The sequence below is a fragment of the Tinamus guttatus genome, unplaced genomic scaffold (genome assembly GCF_059628265.1).
Source record: "Tinamus guttatus ecotype Peru unplaced genomic scaffold, ASM5962826v1 Tinamus_guttatus_pri_ptg000033l, whole genome shotgun sequence".
In the NCBI taxonomy this organism is placed as follows: Eukaryota; Metazoa; Chordata; class Aves; order Tinamiformes; family Tinamidae; genus Tinamus; species Tinamus guttatus.
This window is the reverse complement of record NW_028288567.1, coordinates 556,842-574,056: the sequence shown is the minus strand read 5'-3', so window position 1 is coordinate 574,056 and position 17,215 is coordinate 556,842. Positions and strand designations below refer to the sequence as shown.

Here is a 17,215-nt window from a genome sequence, read left to right as displayed (position 1 = left end):
ATAAACTTGGGCTTGAAAGAACACTTTTTTTTCTATGATACTAAGTAAAAGATCTGCTATCTCCACACAGCCTTTTATCTCAAGGAGTTCAGCATTCTACCCAAAAGACCCAGAAGCCACTGTCAGACCAGAACTTCTTAACTGAAATAGGACACTGAGACCACACTATATATTTTTTTAATCTTCATTTTTCAACCCAGTTATCTGTGGAAGATATGGCAGGAATGAAAAGATTTAAAGCAGATTATTTTCATGTTTACTTATTTTTCTTGTAGTGACACTACAAAGAGTGTTCCTGTGCACAGACTACAGAGGGTCAGACGTGGGTCTCTGATTTTTAGTCTTGCTTCATTTCTGCTCAGGCACAGAGCATCCGCGGTTCCAGTGGACCCTAATGGGAATTGCGGGTGCTCGGCAATTAGGTTAGGAGGAGGTTAGATCCTTCACCAAGCCACGCTGCAGTCTTCCCACCAAAATGGGAACACTAGGGCACATTTACCTATCCAGAAGAGCTGCCGAGAGAGCTGGCTTCTTAAAAGCATTTTGTAGAATGCTTTGCAGTGTACGTTAGTGTGCATTTTAAGTGCTAAAACAAAAAGTTTCATATAGCAAATACCATTTCCTCATCTTCCACTGACACAATTTACTCACTCTTGTTATTTCCTCTTTTTAGTTGCAGTTTGTTTCATTCAGGAACGCCTTCACTTGTAAACCCATGGATCATTTCTTTTTTTGGCGTTACCAGAAAGACCGTCGCAATGTTACACCATTCTGCTTTTCCATATGAAGACGAGATCTTCCGACCACGTGACAGAAAGATTTGAGAGACAGAGCCACTGAATGGAAGCCCTGCCCAAGGCAGCAGTCGAGCTCTCCCACACGCCTATTCCCCTGCCAGCCCAGTAAAATTCCTCAGAGCACAACCTCTTCCTGGGCTGTTTTCAGAGAAACTGCAGCAATCGGACAAGAACAATGGGGAAGTTTGTTTTACTCAAAGAGTAAATGTTTTGCAGCTTCCAATGTAAATATTTTTAATTAATGAATTTTTTTTTAACTCTCTGTTGCCCTACTAGCGTTCACATTCATAGAGCTCTGGGAAAGCAGAAATTAGCACTTGATGTCTATAGCGAGGGGCAGGAGGAGGAAGGGAAAAGAAGGCAGAGAAGTACAACAGAAAGACAGATTAGCTTCAAAAAGGCACATTCATAAATAAATCAAAAGTGAGTGGATATTTGCTGGGTGGGATCCAGGAGGAGGAGAATGACAGAAAAACAAGTCCGCTCATTTCCTGTATCAGGCTAAGGGCTCACGCTAGCTCTTGCCACAAGAGTGGACCTATTTTAATAGCCAACTTACAGCAAACCACAACCGAAACAGTTTCCAAAACAGCCCAATGACCAGGCTACAAGCAAAGAAGGCTCAGACTATCTTTTTGCCTGTTGGCAATGCAGCAGCTCCTAGCTACTCCATGCCTGTTTCACTGAGGCACTTATATCTTCAAGGTTCCTAAATAGTGTGGTGACTGAGATGAAAAGTTCAACCGACATAATACACTGTGGAACAGCTAGAGAAACTACTGCAAGGCCTGTTCCGAATAAGTCCCATGCGTGGTAATGTTTCCCTTCCCCTGCTTTTGTCCGAGTGGAGGTTTTCTTCCTCTCGTACTGACCTCGCCACATTTGACTCTTATTAGCAACATTCTTCCAAACTTAACAAGGAACTCCGTAAAAATTCCCTGCCACTGTCAGGAATACACACGCTATCCTCTGGGTAAAGCCTTGCCACATCCCTCCAAAGCTACAGCTTTTGTGGGCCACCTCAGACAAGATGCTACTTGCATGCACACCAGACTTGCCAAATTCTGTGGTTCTCACAACCATGGTCCACCTGGGAATGCAGCAGCTTATCCAGAGCATCCCGGCCCTCATGGTGTTTGCCCACCTTAGCTGACACAGACAGGAGGCCTCTCTTATTCCCAATGCAGGGCCCACTGACCACAGCAGGACTGAGAGCTCCTGAGTCAGGAGACAAGTCTCCCAGATTCCTGGATAAGGAAATGCGAACTATTAACTGCTTCCGATCAGGACTTGAGAAAGGGGGGGAAAGAACAAATGTGTGGCTGATAATTGAGATAAATGTGATGATTTTGACAGCACCAGGAGAGCCTGGGCACAGTGAGCTATCACTGCTTCTGTCGGGCAATTTGGGTATCAGTGAGCTTGTGCAGGAAGAAGCAGCCGTTTGCAGATACATCCCCCTTTACAGGGTGCACGCACCTTAGTATCTGCCTCCTGTTGAAGTAAAAGGATTTTGAGGGGCAATGCAGGCTGAAAGCCTGCCCCCCCTGCAGAAACATGACGTGGAACACTATGTATTTGAGAGACCTTTCCCGGCCCCGGCAGCCCCACAAAACGAAACTAAAATCTCTTGGTCTTGTAATCAAGTCTTATCAATTGCGACAGTGAGCTTTAGTTTCTATGCCAGTAAAGACTTAAAAACGAATAGCTAAATAAATATATTCTGTTTCTGAAATGCATTGTCATCAGTATTTCTGCGTATATATGCAGCAGTAAATCAAAGTTGGAACCAAAGAAGCAAATACCTCTGCTTAAATCGGAGCTCACACAAAATAATCTTATACCACTTTTCATCAGAGACTGGTGAAGAGACAAACTTTGCATTAAGCCCTCCACATGCACAGACTCTGGAGAAGGGGATAGGCCAGCTAGTGCTCCCACTCTTGCAGGGACCCAAGAGAAGTCCTCCTCCAACCACAGCAGACTTGTGTCAGTCCTTCCATCTTCCACTCGGATTTCTTCCGAGGAGCCCATGCTCGGCTTTCCCGCGTGCCTCTAACCAGCAGCGCTCACGGCCTTATCAGTTCCTCTGTGGTCTGCTCATCAGGGCCACGAGGAGAAAGGCTCCCTGAAGGAGCGGCACATTCATAATTCCCCCGTGCCCACGGGAGGGAGAGTGAGAAAAGAACGGATGAATGTTAATGTCTCCTCCTTGCCTCCAGCAGCAGTTTGTGCTCTCCCACGCAGAGAAAAGGGAGGCCATACAATGTGTGGAGGCCAAAGTGTGTGGAAAATAAAGCAGATTCAGAGCTGGTGGTGAGTTCCCTTCTATTGCAGTTCCCTTGCTGTGAGGAAAGTGCAAGGCAGTCGCTGATTTCCTGGGGGAAGACCAGACCACAGCATCTTTAAGGGCTGCTTTTAAGCAAGCAGCTGAGCTGGACTATTCTGGATTGTAACTGTTTAAATATGTTTTAACCTATTTGCTACATAACACATTCAGCTTACACATTGCAAGCGCTACTTGCACTTTATGACTTCCTCTATGAAAGAAAAGGCATATTTTATTATATATTATTATGATTATTATTGACAGATGAAATTTGTTGCCTGATTACAGAAATTCATGTGACATCCAGAAAGGACACAAAATCTAGTCTAGATTTTAACTCAAAAACAACAGACTCTTTCCCGTAATCTGCATGACTCCAAGCAGCTAAGTTCAAAACCCTAGTAGGTTTTACTCTCTCTCAATTATCAGCCCAAAACAGTGAGCTCGGACAGGGGCTACCAGATATTTTTTTTTAACTAATTCCTTCCTAAAAAGTGCCCTTCAGCAGGCAGTGCTGTACACGCACCAAACGAAAGCACGGGGCAGGAAACAGACGCTCGCTGTACATCAGCACGGCTCACTCGAGCGTAGTGCTGTGCTCAGATTTAGTTTTGATTTGCAAACCTTGCTGGCATTGGCCAAAAGGTTGTTTGGAGTCTGGTTATAAAGGAAAAGCCTGAACGGACACTACCACAGAGGTGAAGCTGCCCGGGCAGCAGCCAGTGCCTTTAAGACCTTCCTAAGGTGCACGTTTCCCAGCCCCCGTGCCACAGTATCCCACAGCCTGTCCTCCCGCACGCAGCCTTGCTGCCGGGTACCGCGCAGGCCGGCAGCGCTTCCCGTCCACGGAGATGCGGCAGAAGGAGCAACACGAGCGCCCACGGCGCAGCGGCCTGGGGCCCGTGAGCAGCTCCCTCCCGAGGGCAGGAGGGCACTCGGTGGGTGCCTGAGGCAAGCAGGGCTCCGCAGGCGTAACACCAAAACAGCTCCCAGGTTTGAGAGGCCCCAGCTAGGCTGGCAGCAGGCTCCTGGCTTTTACCAGTAGTTCCAAAACTGAGACCCAGAGCCATCCTATCACCCTAAGGGAAGGAGAACAGACCCTGTCCTCAAACGCCAGTGACAGCAACATGGCCACGGTTTTGACTGAGCAACTACCAGCCTGGCAGGAGCCATGCAGGAAGAATTCACCCCATGCCCTGGCTCACAGCAAACAACCTATTGACAGAGGCTGCAACTAAGAGCTTGATCAAGGCCAAGGGGGAAATACTGCTGCAAGGCATCTGGAGAAGAAGCCTGAGCCTTGAAGAGAAAACTTTAAGATTAAAGTCTGAGGAGAAAGCACATTAATTATTTGAGAGGAAGATGCACTATTTGTTAATATCTGTGCTTCAACCATCGATAAACAGACAAGAATTTCTTTGCCTGTGCTCATATTTAAGACTGTTTACATATGAAATCCAAAAGGATGTCCTCATTTTATAAATAATTTGATCTGGTGACTACATCAGGAAAAAAAAGAGCAATCTAAGGCTAAATACAGAGGCAAAACACTTGGCTACTGATGTCTAAACGGGGGGGGGAGGGGGGCAAAGACTAAACATCAGGGTCACTAAAATTCAGCAAATGGTTTATAGCTAAAGCTAATCACATAACTAACATCGCACACATTCACTGCACACCAAACCGAGTGTTTTTGCTTATATTCGGACTTCTAAACCTTTGCTTACGAGCAAGTTATTCGGAATATTCCTTTTAATGTAAACATTCAATTCACTGCTTAAGAGCTGATCACATAAATGATGTGGCAGCGCTTCCCTCCTCCCACTCGATAAGCAACCACAGGGAGGAGTGCCGAGGAGTCACAGGGAACACGGACAGCATCACAGCTCCAAACTTTCCTCTCCTAGGAAGGGGGAGAAAAGGCTTCAGAAAAGATTTACTGGCTGAGTTTGAACTGCACATCTTGTTTTCCTTTGTCACATGCTCTCTTATGTGTGCATATATGGTTGTAGTTTCAAGGAGGTGCAATTTGCTTGAAGTCAACCACTTTCTTTGCCAGGGCAGCAGGGGAAACAACAACCTGCACACAAGAAACTCATTTCTCTATAAAGGAATATTACTTCCAGCTAAAATTTGCTATTTACTTCAGCTAAGTGCACAACTTCTGTTTTCAGTTTTGCTTCTCAGTTGCGATAATACCTGTAAACAGCAGCACAGCAGTAATGCAGACTGTCTTAAAAGATGTTCAAAGAGGTATTTGCTACCAAAATTCTGTGTTGGCTTCCTAAATTTAGTAAATAACATTTTCTTGTAATGTTCCCTACTGTGTGCTGCAAGTCCCAGTGAGGTCATACTTAGAATATTTTAGGATGAGAGGTTTAAAATGAGAGGCAATCAAGAGATCTGTTTTCAGAAGGAAGGATTGTTTTTAGACAACACACATCTCATTTTGTGTAGCAAAATTCTGTGTGCTACTGATGATAATATAGAGCATTATTAAGATATATCTGAGCATAAAGTCAAATTTGGTGCCTTTTCAAAGATGTACATTTCTTGTCCAGCAGAGCAACGGGGACTGTAAGCATTTAACTCGAAATCAGTGACCACATGTGGTAAGGAAGGCCTGCCAGGATGTGATCCTTCATTATGACTCCATCCTGCACAGTCCCCTTGAAAAAGGATCAGCTGAGATTTCTTGCCCAAAGCAGCTCCCGCACAGCACGGCCCAAGCACAGAGGAGAACAGGATGCCAAAAATAACAATAAAAGCTTTCCCCTCTAATAATGAGGTATCCCTTATAATTCGGCCCTATAAAACCAGATTTGTCAAGTTTTAAATTAGGTTACAGCAGTATTTCATTACAGCATAAATCTTCCTTACACACTAGTAAAGATGCCTAATGATTTAATATGATATACATATAATATAAATTATATATTTGTCTTATATCTGGAACTCTTCAAAAATCTCCTGAAATAGGCTTCTATTTTACAGCCCATTTTCCATTTGCCTATAGTTTCCAAAATGTAACTGGTTCAGATTCTTTGTATGGAAAAAAAATGTTTGTAAAGAGCATTTGCATGTAGAGAAAGAAAGGTTGTAATTATCTCTCCTGGGTTTCTTAGATAGGTCAGTACACATCTTACAAAGGCTCTGTATTATCCCATGATATTCACTGAGCATCATTTTTTTCAGAAAGAAGCAGATCCTCTTGAAAAGAAAAATAATGGGATTCCAGACTCAGGACACTTAGAACATTTATTTTGCTTACTTCTAAATGATAAAAATAATCACAGCACTTTTGCTGAAATAGATTGCTACAAAAAATGCTAAATTACAACTAAGATTTTAGGGAATAATACACACACAAAGTTCACATGAAAATAAATAAAAGAAAACAGAAGATACTTAAATGGTCAGGGAAAAAAAGAAATACTGCCAGTACTTGATGTTATTAAAATGTATAATTTCCAGTCCTTGCTAGCTATTCAGGTCTTTAATACAACAGAAATAATTTCAAAGTAGTTATTATAATGTGTCTGTATAAAGCATCACTGTAAAAAGTTAGAAATATGACCACATCAATCCTGTGGGACATAATACATTTTTTCCTTCATGAAATTCATATAGCAAAAGCTGCTACATAATTTTAAGATTGCTTGAAGTCAGAAAAAAACAGTCATGTCATTTTCTTTTTGTTCCTCAGAAGTATATGCCATTTACATCCTCACTTCCTGCTGCCTCTCTACTTTTCTCAAAGAAATACTTTACTAGCATTACGGCATGTAGGTGTTGGGATAATTGGAGGAAGTTTGGACGTGTTTGTTTGAATTGCTGTTGAACGGCCTGGGTGAGACTTCATAAAACCTATACTGCCAATAGTTAAAATGAAAGGTACCTTTTTTATTTTGCTATGCCTCTAGGGGTATGCATGTAATTTTTTTTTTTCTTTATTCAGGCATGGATCACTGATAGTATATTAAGAAAATAATGCATGGTTATGGATAATGATCCTACAAAGTATCTCACCAAGAGAATGCCTCAGAAAGCTTCTAAATCCAGTATGCTGCAATTAAGAAATATTTGACTAGGTAGCTTATCACATGGTTGCACTCCCTGCAGTGGAATCTCGATACAGCCTCAAGTCAAGATAGTAAATATTGCAACCATTGCACAGCCTCCTGTCATATCTCTGCAAGGCAGTTTTTAGCAAAAAAGAAGAAAAAAAATATTAACTGCTTCTTCCACCCCTTTTAAACAGTTAAAATATTTTACACTGGCATAGGGCTTTAACAAAATGGTGGTTTAAGTTACTGACTTACTAACTTCTCCCTCACATTCAATGATAGGGACCAGTTCCTAAAGAGCTAAGCTTTTTTAAATCTGTTCACTGCAAGAAAGCTACTTTTGAACTATCAAAGGCTCAAGAAACTTACTGACCCCCTTCTCAGAACAAATCCTTTTGCTTCTCTTTCAGTTCCCACACTGAAACAGCAGTTCCCCCGCCCGCCTTTTTTTTTCAGTTTCCAAAATCCTAAGGATTTTTTTTGCTCCAGAAGTCTGAAAATCTGAACTTCATTTACTCTTGTTTATATTAGGGTAACTGCAGTAAAGCAGAGGCTATCTGAAGGATTTGCTCGGGCTTCTAAGAGGCTAGTGGGCTTTGTTTTGTTTTGTCGTAGTCAAATGCTAAGACTAATAAGATTGGTAACAGGAAGCCCTTTATTTAACCATTTCTCATTTCTCTTAGAATTCCTAGGAAACAATCTGTCTGAATAGGAGGGTTTGGGGTTTTGTTTTTTAATAAGAATTCAGTTATTTGAGATTAATGCACAGCTCATTTCCCCCACTGTTTTTAAGAACCATGTTGGCATTTCCAATCAGTAAAGCTCTACTCACTTCCACAGAGAGCTCTTGGGCCTGATGGAGATCAGAATTAACTCCATGAAGTGCAGCAGAATTGTTTGCATTTACAGTTTTGTCAATAAATGCAAATCTCACTAACAAAGGTCTTCAAATATTGAAGTTGTACCAGCCTTAAAAGATGCTTCTAGTAGACTTCTGCCACCTTATGAACTGCCAAGACTTTAGGGAGGCACTCATCACGTTCCTTTCCTCAGTCACCTCACTTAATTGAGAGCATCTATTGAGGTTTACTTTTGCAAACTTACAAAAACAAAGTAAAAGTTTGCTTTAGTAAATAAACTTTTACTTTTGCTGCCCTGCACAGTGCCTTGTGCTTTGCAGCATCTACAGTTGCACATGTACCAAATGTGGATGAGGCTTTTGTTTTTAAACAAGCAGCACATGTTAAAGCAAACATAATACCTGATACTACATTACCAAATCACTAGCATTTCAAATAAGGATTTTTATTCAGTCTGTAGTTTTCCTAAAAACAAAGAAACAAAAGGGAACAAGAATAAAGGAAAAAAGAAACACTTTCTTGGAGTAGTAGTTAATTTCTGAGAAGAATTAATATTTTTCTTAACATGAGTATTTTATAACTGGGAAAACAATGCCCAAGAAATGGATAAATTCATGTGTTAGGATCTATTTCTGTCAGTTGAAGTATTTCTTCAAGAAAGTTTAACCAACAGAGTTATATCTAAGATGCATAGTCCAGAAAGAATAGCATCCACAAAGCTACCAATGCAAACATTTGTATTATAAGCAACAGAAAGATATGGCAATATTTATTATGTAGGTGGATCACCTCGCAAATCAGACACAGAGGATTTATGGAATTATAATTAAAAGCACATATTTTTAACAATTACAGTCTCGGCTAGTCTTCATACTTGGCAGAGAGTGCATCTACTATTCCCAGTGCACTCAGTCTTCATTCTCTAATCAAGACACACCCATTAAATTATTAAAGCCCTGAATATTCACTTCTCTCCCCTTCTGAGACCGATTCAAGACCAAAGAATTGGTTTTATGTTATGCCACAGTGTTCTAGACCTTGAGTACACGTATGAAGCAATACCAGAATTTTCCATTTGTACATACAAAAGCAGCTCAAAAAACTTAACAAAACTGAAGAAATCCCAAACTATCAGATTCTCAGGCTTAGCAAGTTTAAAAGACGAGGAGCACCTATTCCAGGGGAATGTTCTCCCTCCCTCCTCATCTTTCTATCACAAAACACATCTCCAGTACCTCTTCCCAGAACTCGCTTTCTAGGTTTTCTTACACAAAGCAGAATGGAACTTGCATCAGCTGATCTGTGCGGGCTTTGATGACTACGTTGGCAAACTAAAAGCCAGGAAATTAGTCACTGTGGAATAGCATCTCAAGGGGACAGTTTGGGTGGCCACCAGCAAGATGTGCCTGGAAGGATGTGTGAGACAGAAAGATCGGCATCTACCACTTCCTCTCTTCAGAAAAAAAAAAAAAAGGTACATATATATATGTGTGTATATATATGTATATATATATATATATGCATACACACACACACACACACATATACATATACATAGGCTACAGAGTCCTGTGTTGCTTGTGCAGACTTGGCCCTAGATGTAGCAGAGAGCCAGTGCTGGTGCAGATGCACAACTGGGAAAAGTGGCAAAACAAGCAGATTTGGTGAGGGAAACTCCCCAAAATCAGAAACAGAGCTTCACTAGTTTGGTTAAACAGTGACTTTATCAAATGTCTTGCAGAGTCTGTGCCACAAAAATAAAAACACAGATCTAGAAGGGCTCAGACTATGACAGGGTTGGACCTTTGCAGTCACCAGCTACTGTGTGATACCTGGGTAGTTCATGAGGGTCCAGAGAGCATCAAGGCCCACTAAAAAAAAAATAAAAAAACACAGAATAGAACATCTTGGCACGCACAACCCGCCTACAGAAAAGCCACAAAACAAACAAACAAACAAACAACAAAAAACACTGTTTTTCATACCAAGAAAGCAGAAGAGATCCAGGGAATCACCATGTTCCAAACCTCTGTAGTAAGACAAATTGCTAGTGGAACAGTCAACTTCTCTAGGCGCCAGACCATGCCTCCACCCTAGAAAGTAAGACTATGCAGTGAAATAGAAATCAAGTCAAAGTCCCTGTCTTTGAGGTATCTTATTTTGATATCAAATCTGAAAGTAAGGGAGAGGAGAAAAAATCAGTGGACTTCAGTGCTTGAGCTAGAGAAACCAACACCACTGAAAGTATCCGTACACCTCATTCATCATCTTGTCCCCGCTTGTGGGGTATCTGTTGATCCTTTGAAAGGAAATGACAAGGACTGAGTAGCCAGACAGTGCAGCAATGGCTAAGGAAGGATAACAACTCTTTTGCTGCCTCTCCCAAAGTACAGGGCCAAAACAACATAAATGAAGTGCAAGATGCACAAACAGCAGTTGTCAGGCATAGTTGCTACAGACAAGCTTCCTTCCATATACCGCAGATTTGTCATCTGCTTGCAATACTGTAACTAGTGAAGGGTGACGTGGTTTATGGTGGATAGCCCTGTGGGCAGCAAGCAAAAGGCCACACTGTTCCTGAAGGAATTTCAGAAGCTAAAGCCATTGCTAGCTCCCTGACAGGTGAACCTGAAGTGCTCCTTTTGGCTCTGATCCAGAGCTAAATCAGAGCTGCCCAACTCTAATCCACAAGATTTTCCGAGTGCAGAAGGCAGGGGCTGGCTCCTCACAGCGCTGGGCCCGCACCCCTCGCAAGCCTGTTCTCCACAGCGACCACATGCGAGCAACCCGTGTCCAGGCAGAACCACTTGCAAACGGCCAGTCCTGCAGGCAAGGAGGCAAGCAGCACCTTTTCCCTCATGGGCCGTTTGGACTTCCTTTGCTCCCTGCCAGGCTTGCCCAGCTTCCCAACACGAACAAAGCCCTGGGATGGCAGTTTTTCAGGCCATAGTAGGCACAACAAGCTGCCCAGACTCTCCGTATTCAATGCGTCCCACATGTCGCGCCAGGGAGGAAGAGGCAGGAAAGAGACACCACAACTGCAGGCACAGAGAGAAAAGGAGCGCCACAGCCACACGGCACTGAGGCCTGCCTGCTGAAAGGAGTGGAGCAAAGCAGCGGCTGCTACGGGAAAAAGAGGACCCGCTCCTGAAGCGGCGCTGCGGCACCGGCGCACCGCGTGCTGTCCTGCACAGGGCCCAGCAGGTCAACTCCAGTGCAAACGTTTTATGAAAGACCACCTTCCTCACACCTCCGTATTGCTCACGTAAAACAGTAACAGAAAAAAAAAAAAAAAAAGAAAGAAACCCATGAAACTGTGAGGAAACCATGCAAGAAATCCCACTGCTAGAACAAACGCGTGTCCACACACAAGAAAAAGAGGAGAAACAGAAATTAATGCTCTGAAACACAATGTGTTAACAGCTTAGCAGATGGCTACTCTGCCAACTGATCAGCTGGAAGAGTAGAGAGGGGAAGGACTTCTAAGAGAGTCCTGAGGGTAGAGAAAGTGTGCTGCAGGATTCCTAGAGGAGAGAAGACCACCGTGATTTCCCTTCTGGAACATCATCCTTCCCAAATTATCCTGGGTGATAGCAGAGCCCTGCAGCACCCTGGCCTAGTGACTGCATTGGGAAGCTCTCAGCCCAATACTTGGTTGTGTTACTGTCTCTCATGTTCTCCTATCATTTATACTCCAAGTTGTACAACACAGCTAAACTCTTTCCTTTTCAAATGGAGAAACACCTTACGGAATAGATTTTAACTTCCTTCACTTAAAAAAAAATGGGCAGAAAAATATTCATGTTTTTCAAGATTTAATGGTCTTCCTTTTAAAGTCTCCACTTCCCAAACACCAGCAGGAATTTTCCACAGTTTCCTACCACATGGTAATTACACAGATTAAAATCCCCATGCTACTTAACAGCAAAAGAGCCATGTTAATATTTTTTTCTGAGTTGTCTGGAACCATTACTTTGCTCCAACTCAGTACAGAAAAGAAAGAGAAAACATACACAAGCAAAGGCAGACAAACAGTGAGGTACTAGACTGGGAATTACTATGAAAACACTGATGAATGAATAATGCAGAAATGATGGATTGGGCAATTCAGTTGTATGCAGGGATGCCACCATGTGACAGGGCACATGCTTATACCTCAGAGACATGTTTGCTCAGCTAGGGTTTTGAGGAGAAGGGGCTGGGGGGGTTGCTTTGTTTTTGTTTGAATTAAACAATGGGTATTTTACATTAGATACAATTCTCCCCACCCCAAGAAAAAAAAAAAAAAAAACATTGCCACAACACAAACCCACGTACAGCCTTTTTTATTTAAAACTCAGTAGTTTCAAGATCAGTCTTGGCAGGCTGGAGGATATACTTCAGGTACACTGCTTCTAATATTTGAGAGGTTTAATCCAGATACAATTTCATAAACTATCCCATAAACCCTTCATCATCACATTTATGGGCATAGGAGCACATTTATTTCTTTGCAATAGGAAACATGAAGTAGATGACCACCATATCACTGGTGAGAACTGCTATGAAATAAAATAACCCATAAGTTTCTCTAACAAAGTACTGTGTGCCAAGCCAAGCAATTCTGATGAATTACAATAGAAACTTATAGACTTCTCAGAAATAATTAATTTACACAGAGCTACAAATGCACAGAGACATACACACATTCACCCTTCTGAAGGAAAATAAATTCTGACTTGTTATATCGCTGCATTTTCTTTTGAGCAAAAACTTGTATGATTACTATAACAAAACTCTAAAATGGATGTTAAAATGGAGTTTGAGGCCAGCATCAAACATTCCAAAAACATACAAAAGCTGAATTCTAGTGCACTATATAAAGGCAAGTTTGAACTGGAAAGCTTTGCTGCGATTTGTGGTATTTTAAAAGTACTCTTGTAACAATTTTAATAGTTTAAGTTTAAAATATCATGAGCTTAGTCCCAAAGAGATATAGCTACTGCTCAACGGCCATTTTAATGGATTTTTTGCACCCTGTCTCCATACTCTACTTTATAAATAAACCTCTAGACTTTTTATTGATTTTTTTTAACATGATAGATTGAGCCTCTCTGGCAGAAAGGGCCAAAGAACAGCACATGAAAAATTACAGGTTCACAATTCGTGAGAGGGACAACAATAACACACACAAAAAGAGAGGGAAACTATTGCAATAATCCATATCTGTGTACATTGTTTTTCATACCTGCAAGGTATATGTATATATTTTATATACATAAAATGTAAATATTTTATAGAACATACATATTAAAAGATTTACTGTCAGAAGTAACTACAGAAATATCAAATACAAGTATGCCACATGCTGTACATCGTTTTTAGTTACAAAGCATAAACTTTAGTGTCTGAGTGGAATAAACTTGCTGTAGAATGGTATGGGACATGCCACCAAAATTATCTCAAAAGGGAGCAAGTCCTGGAGCAGTTTAAGGTCTAGGCTAAAAAGACTAAAATGTAAAATCATTCAGTACATTTGTCATGGTTTTTAAGTGGTGAATACAGCAACAGCTAACATAACATAATATGGCTAGCAAGCCCTAGAGCCTCTACAGTCCCGTGTCAGACAGCTCATCAGCAAATCGTTCTGCTGACCCAATTTCAGTAACCAACTGCGCCCGTGTGAATATCACCCAAAACACTTGTGGTCAAGCTGTAAGATCACTACTCCTTCTACAACTGCATTCAGAAACATATTGCACTGTCGGAATAATAATTCCACTACTCGTGTAAATGGATGCAACTGCGATGGATTTCTAATCCACCTACACACAAAAGACACTCCTATTTTTCTAACACAGAGAGAGAATACTTCAGTCATGGGATCCAATTTTCTGTTACCAACATATTTCTAAGGTTAAGCAGAATGGCTTCTTCCACAAGATATTTTCTTACATAGGAAAGAACAAGAAGGACAACCGGGAAAAAACGGAAGCACAATAGAATGCAGGCAGCAAAACCTAGACATTTCACTCACTACAAAAGTAGATATTTAGAAATATTATGTTTTTATCCCATTTGGTTCATCTTTCCTTCCTACAACATACATATATATATATATATATATATATATATATGGATTCTGATCCTTATAAATATATGACTAGATTAAAAAGATTCCTTGAGTACATAACTACACAATATAATTTGAATTCTCTGCAGGATCCTGCGAACTCCTGGGTGCTTAATTTTAGAAACAAGGACAATAAAAAAAAATTCCAAACCCCAACAACAAGGTCTGCCATTTCCATATGTGCTCTATATTTTACTAGTTCTTAACCAGAAATGAAAAAAAAAAAAAAAAAACCCACACACACACACACAACAAAGAAGATTCTTAAGGGTACTGTGTGCCTGACACACTGAAACATAACATACTTCACCTCTGAATTGTCTGCTAGAAATCTGTTAACACCTGGCAAAAATTTCTCCAAGTAATTTTCAGAGGGAATGACTATTAAGAGAGCTGTTTATGGAGACATGAAGACAGTGTGACAAAAATATCAGGGATACTGGAGGATTCAGGACGCAGAATACCCAAATATGATTTTCAGGGAACACAGCTGCACTCCTGCAAGAGTGCAGCAACCAGCAGCCTCTCTGTGGTTGTTTTTTCAGATGGTGAAAGAGAAGCAAGATCAAAAGTCACAACCATGGTGGTAACCAATGGTGGTCTAACACAGGCACACACCCTGCAATGGCAACTGGGAATAGGACCAAAACGCATCAGGCCGCTCGCCTACGCATGCAGAAAGCAGCAGGGTCAAGCAGTGGCAGACACTAGAACAAGAGATTTCATTTCATGTCTCCCAGCCACCCGTACCAGGAGGCACTAGCAGTGGCGAGCGTGCGTGCAAAACGGCTCCTCTAGCTTTGTCCCAACCTCCGCCAAACCAGGTACATAGACCCCAAACCAGAAGTACCCACTCTTTCTCAAAAGTCACATTGCTGCAGCTGAACCTGCACTGCCACCAACTGTGTTTCTGTTCTGTGACAAACATGAACTTTACAGGCCAAAATATTCAACCTGACCTTTTTGCTGGCACTAAATTCATGCAATTTTTTCCCCCAAGTAGAAGTCTGATTTTTAAACACTGCTTTACCTCAACCAGCAAGCACCTGCTACTGACAACTAGGAGAACATATGTAAGAAACAAGGAATAGCATATGGCTCTACAAACAACTGAAGCGGTGAAGTGTTGCTTTCAAACTCCGTAAGAGACAATTATTATTACCAGATTTTTCTAGCAGGCCAACCCACAGCATGCGTGATCACTTCCCACTCAAGCAAACACACGGGCTATGGGCAGCACGTGGCCTAGATTTCTTCCAGGGCAGTGCCAGGTTCTGGTATTCAGCTGAGTGCACGTGCACACTCCTCCTCTCTCATGGACATCTCTCCATACTTCCCTTTGCAGACATTTCTAGGTGACTATTACAGAAGAAAAGCTAGTCAAGAAAAGACATCCAAAAATACAAAGCACATGAATGGATATCCATAACCTTTGTATACCAAGAGCCTGATCCAAAACCATTCGTGGCAACCCTTCGTACTGAGCAAGACTTGAAGACTCCTGAAGGAGGAAGACTCCTCCTTCTCTTCCTCCTCCTCCCACAGTGGAGCACAGCTGGTGAAACCCAGAAAGTGAAAGGAAATCTTTCCATGCCCATTGTAGCCCTGGATGTTTTATTTTCACTGTATTTTGGATCAGTCTCCCCCTTACTGTTTTAGGACTCCCCAAACAGTTAGGATAAAGACATTCCACATATAGGACACTATAACAGGAATTTTAGACGCATGAAAGCCAGGATGATCATTACTCATTTACTTTGTCTCTGCGTGCGTTTGGTACTATCATCATCCTAGCACCAAACCTGCTACATGAGAGTATATAACATTAACATCATACTTCTCCCTTTTCTTAATATATTTATTTCTCTATTGAAAGTGATTTATTTTAAAAATGGCTTTTTGAATAAAAAAGGTAGCAATCATCATCTTAAAACGTCTACTTCAAACTGATCTGTTTCCCTCCTCCCAGCTCCTCAAACTACTTCAGAAACCCCTCATGTCTCCATTTCATGCGTGCCACAGCTGCAGCCATAGTCTGCATCCCAGAAAGAAACCTGAAAACACTCTTGTTTTTTTGTGGAGATGTGGCAGAACTAACTCCAGATTATAGAGCCTGGTTTTGCATATTGCTATATGCAAAAATAGAGACAAAATCTAGGAGTATTAGCTTTAGTTCAAAAACTAGTCCAGCCTCATACAGGAATTTCTTACCCACACGACAACACAGCAAGCTCAAGATCACATCACCTGGCCAACAAATCTGCAAAAAGACAACTCAGGGTCCCTGCCATATATGCTCTCCATCTGGGGGCTCTGACGTAGAAATGAATTAAATTACATTCCCATTGATTTCAAAAGGCTTTAGAGCAGAAATGTATTTCTCACATTTCATTCTACATAACTCAGAAGTCCATAACTGCATTTCAGATGAAGTTATCAATGTGTCAGAATCAGCAGGGAAAGAACCATAGCACAGAGCTAATACTCTGTTAAAAATCCTGCAGGGAGGAGAAATAGGTCTGAATTTAGCCTGGCTGACATAAACCGTGATGTCATTTCCATACAAAGGCTAGGGGAAGGGAAAAAAACCTTTTTTTTCAGATCCAAGATACAGAGATATGCAAACTGCTTGGCCTCCATTTCAAATAAACGGTGTGAGATAATCTGAAATTTAATAACTCTCAGCCTTCATTCCTGCTCTTCAGAGGACTTGAGCACTACTTCGGATCAGATCATTCTACAAACACAGAGCCAAACCACTTGTAGAGGCACGTAGCCTCGGCGGAGACCCACCCAGCAGTGCCAGCACGGTCTGGTTCTCACTCGGCACCGAGAAGAGGCTCCTTTCTTTTCTCTTTTGGGAGGAAGTAATTTTAAACAAACTATCAAAAAAAAAAAAAAAAAAAAAAAACCAACTTGCTGTAACAGCTCCAAAGGAATTTGGGTACAATTGCGCCTGAAAGTAACAATTCTCCCAGGACACCTAAAAAGAGTCAACCGAAACAGGTTAAGATCAGAGAGGAAAGGTATCTAAGAATTAAAAAGGGAAA

The 17,215-nt window shown here is 41.6% G+C and overlaps 1 protein-coding gene across 6 annotated transcripts in view; it reads right to left on the bottom strand.

Annotated features, from left to right (window-relative positions):
* The window catches only part of TRERF1 (transcriptional regulating factor 1), a 98,357-nt gene that overhangs the window by 70,362 nt on the left and 10,780 nt on the right, over positions 1-17,215 (bottom strand). The window lies entirely within an intron of this gene.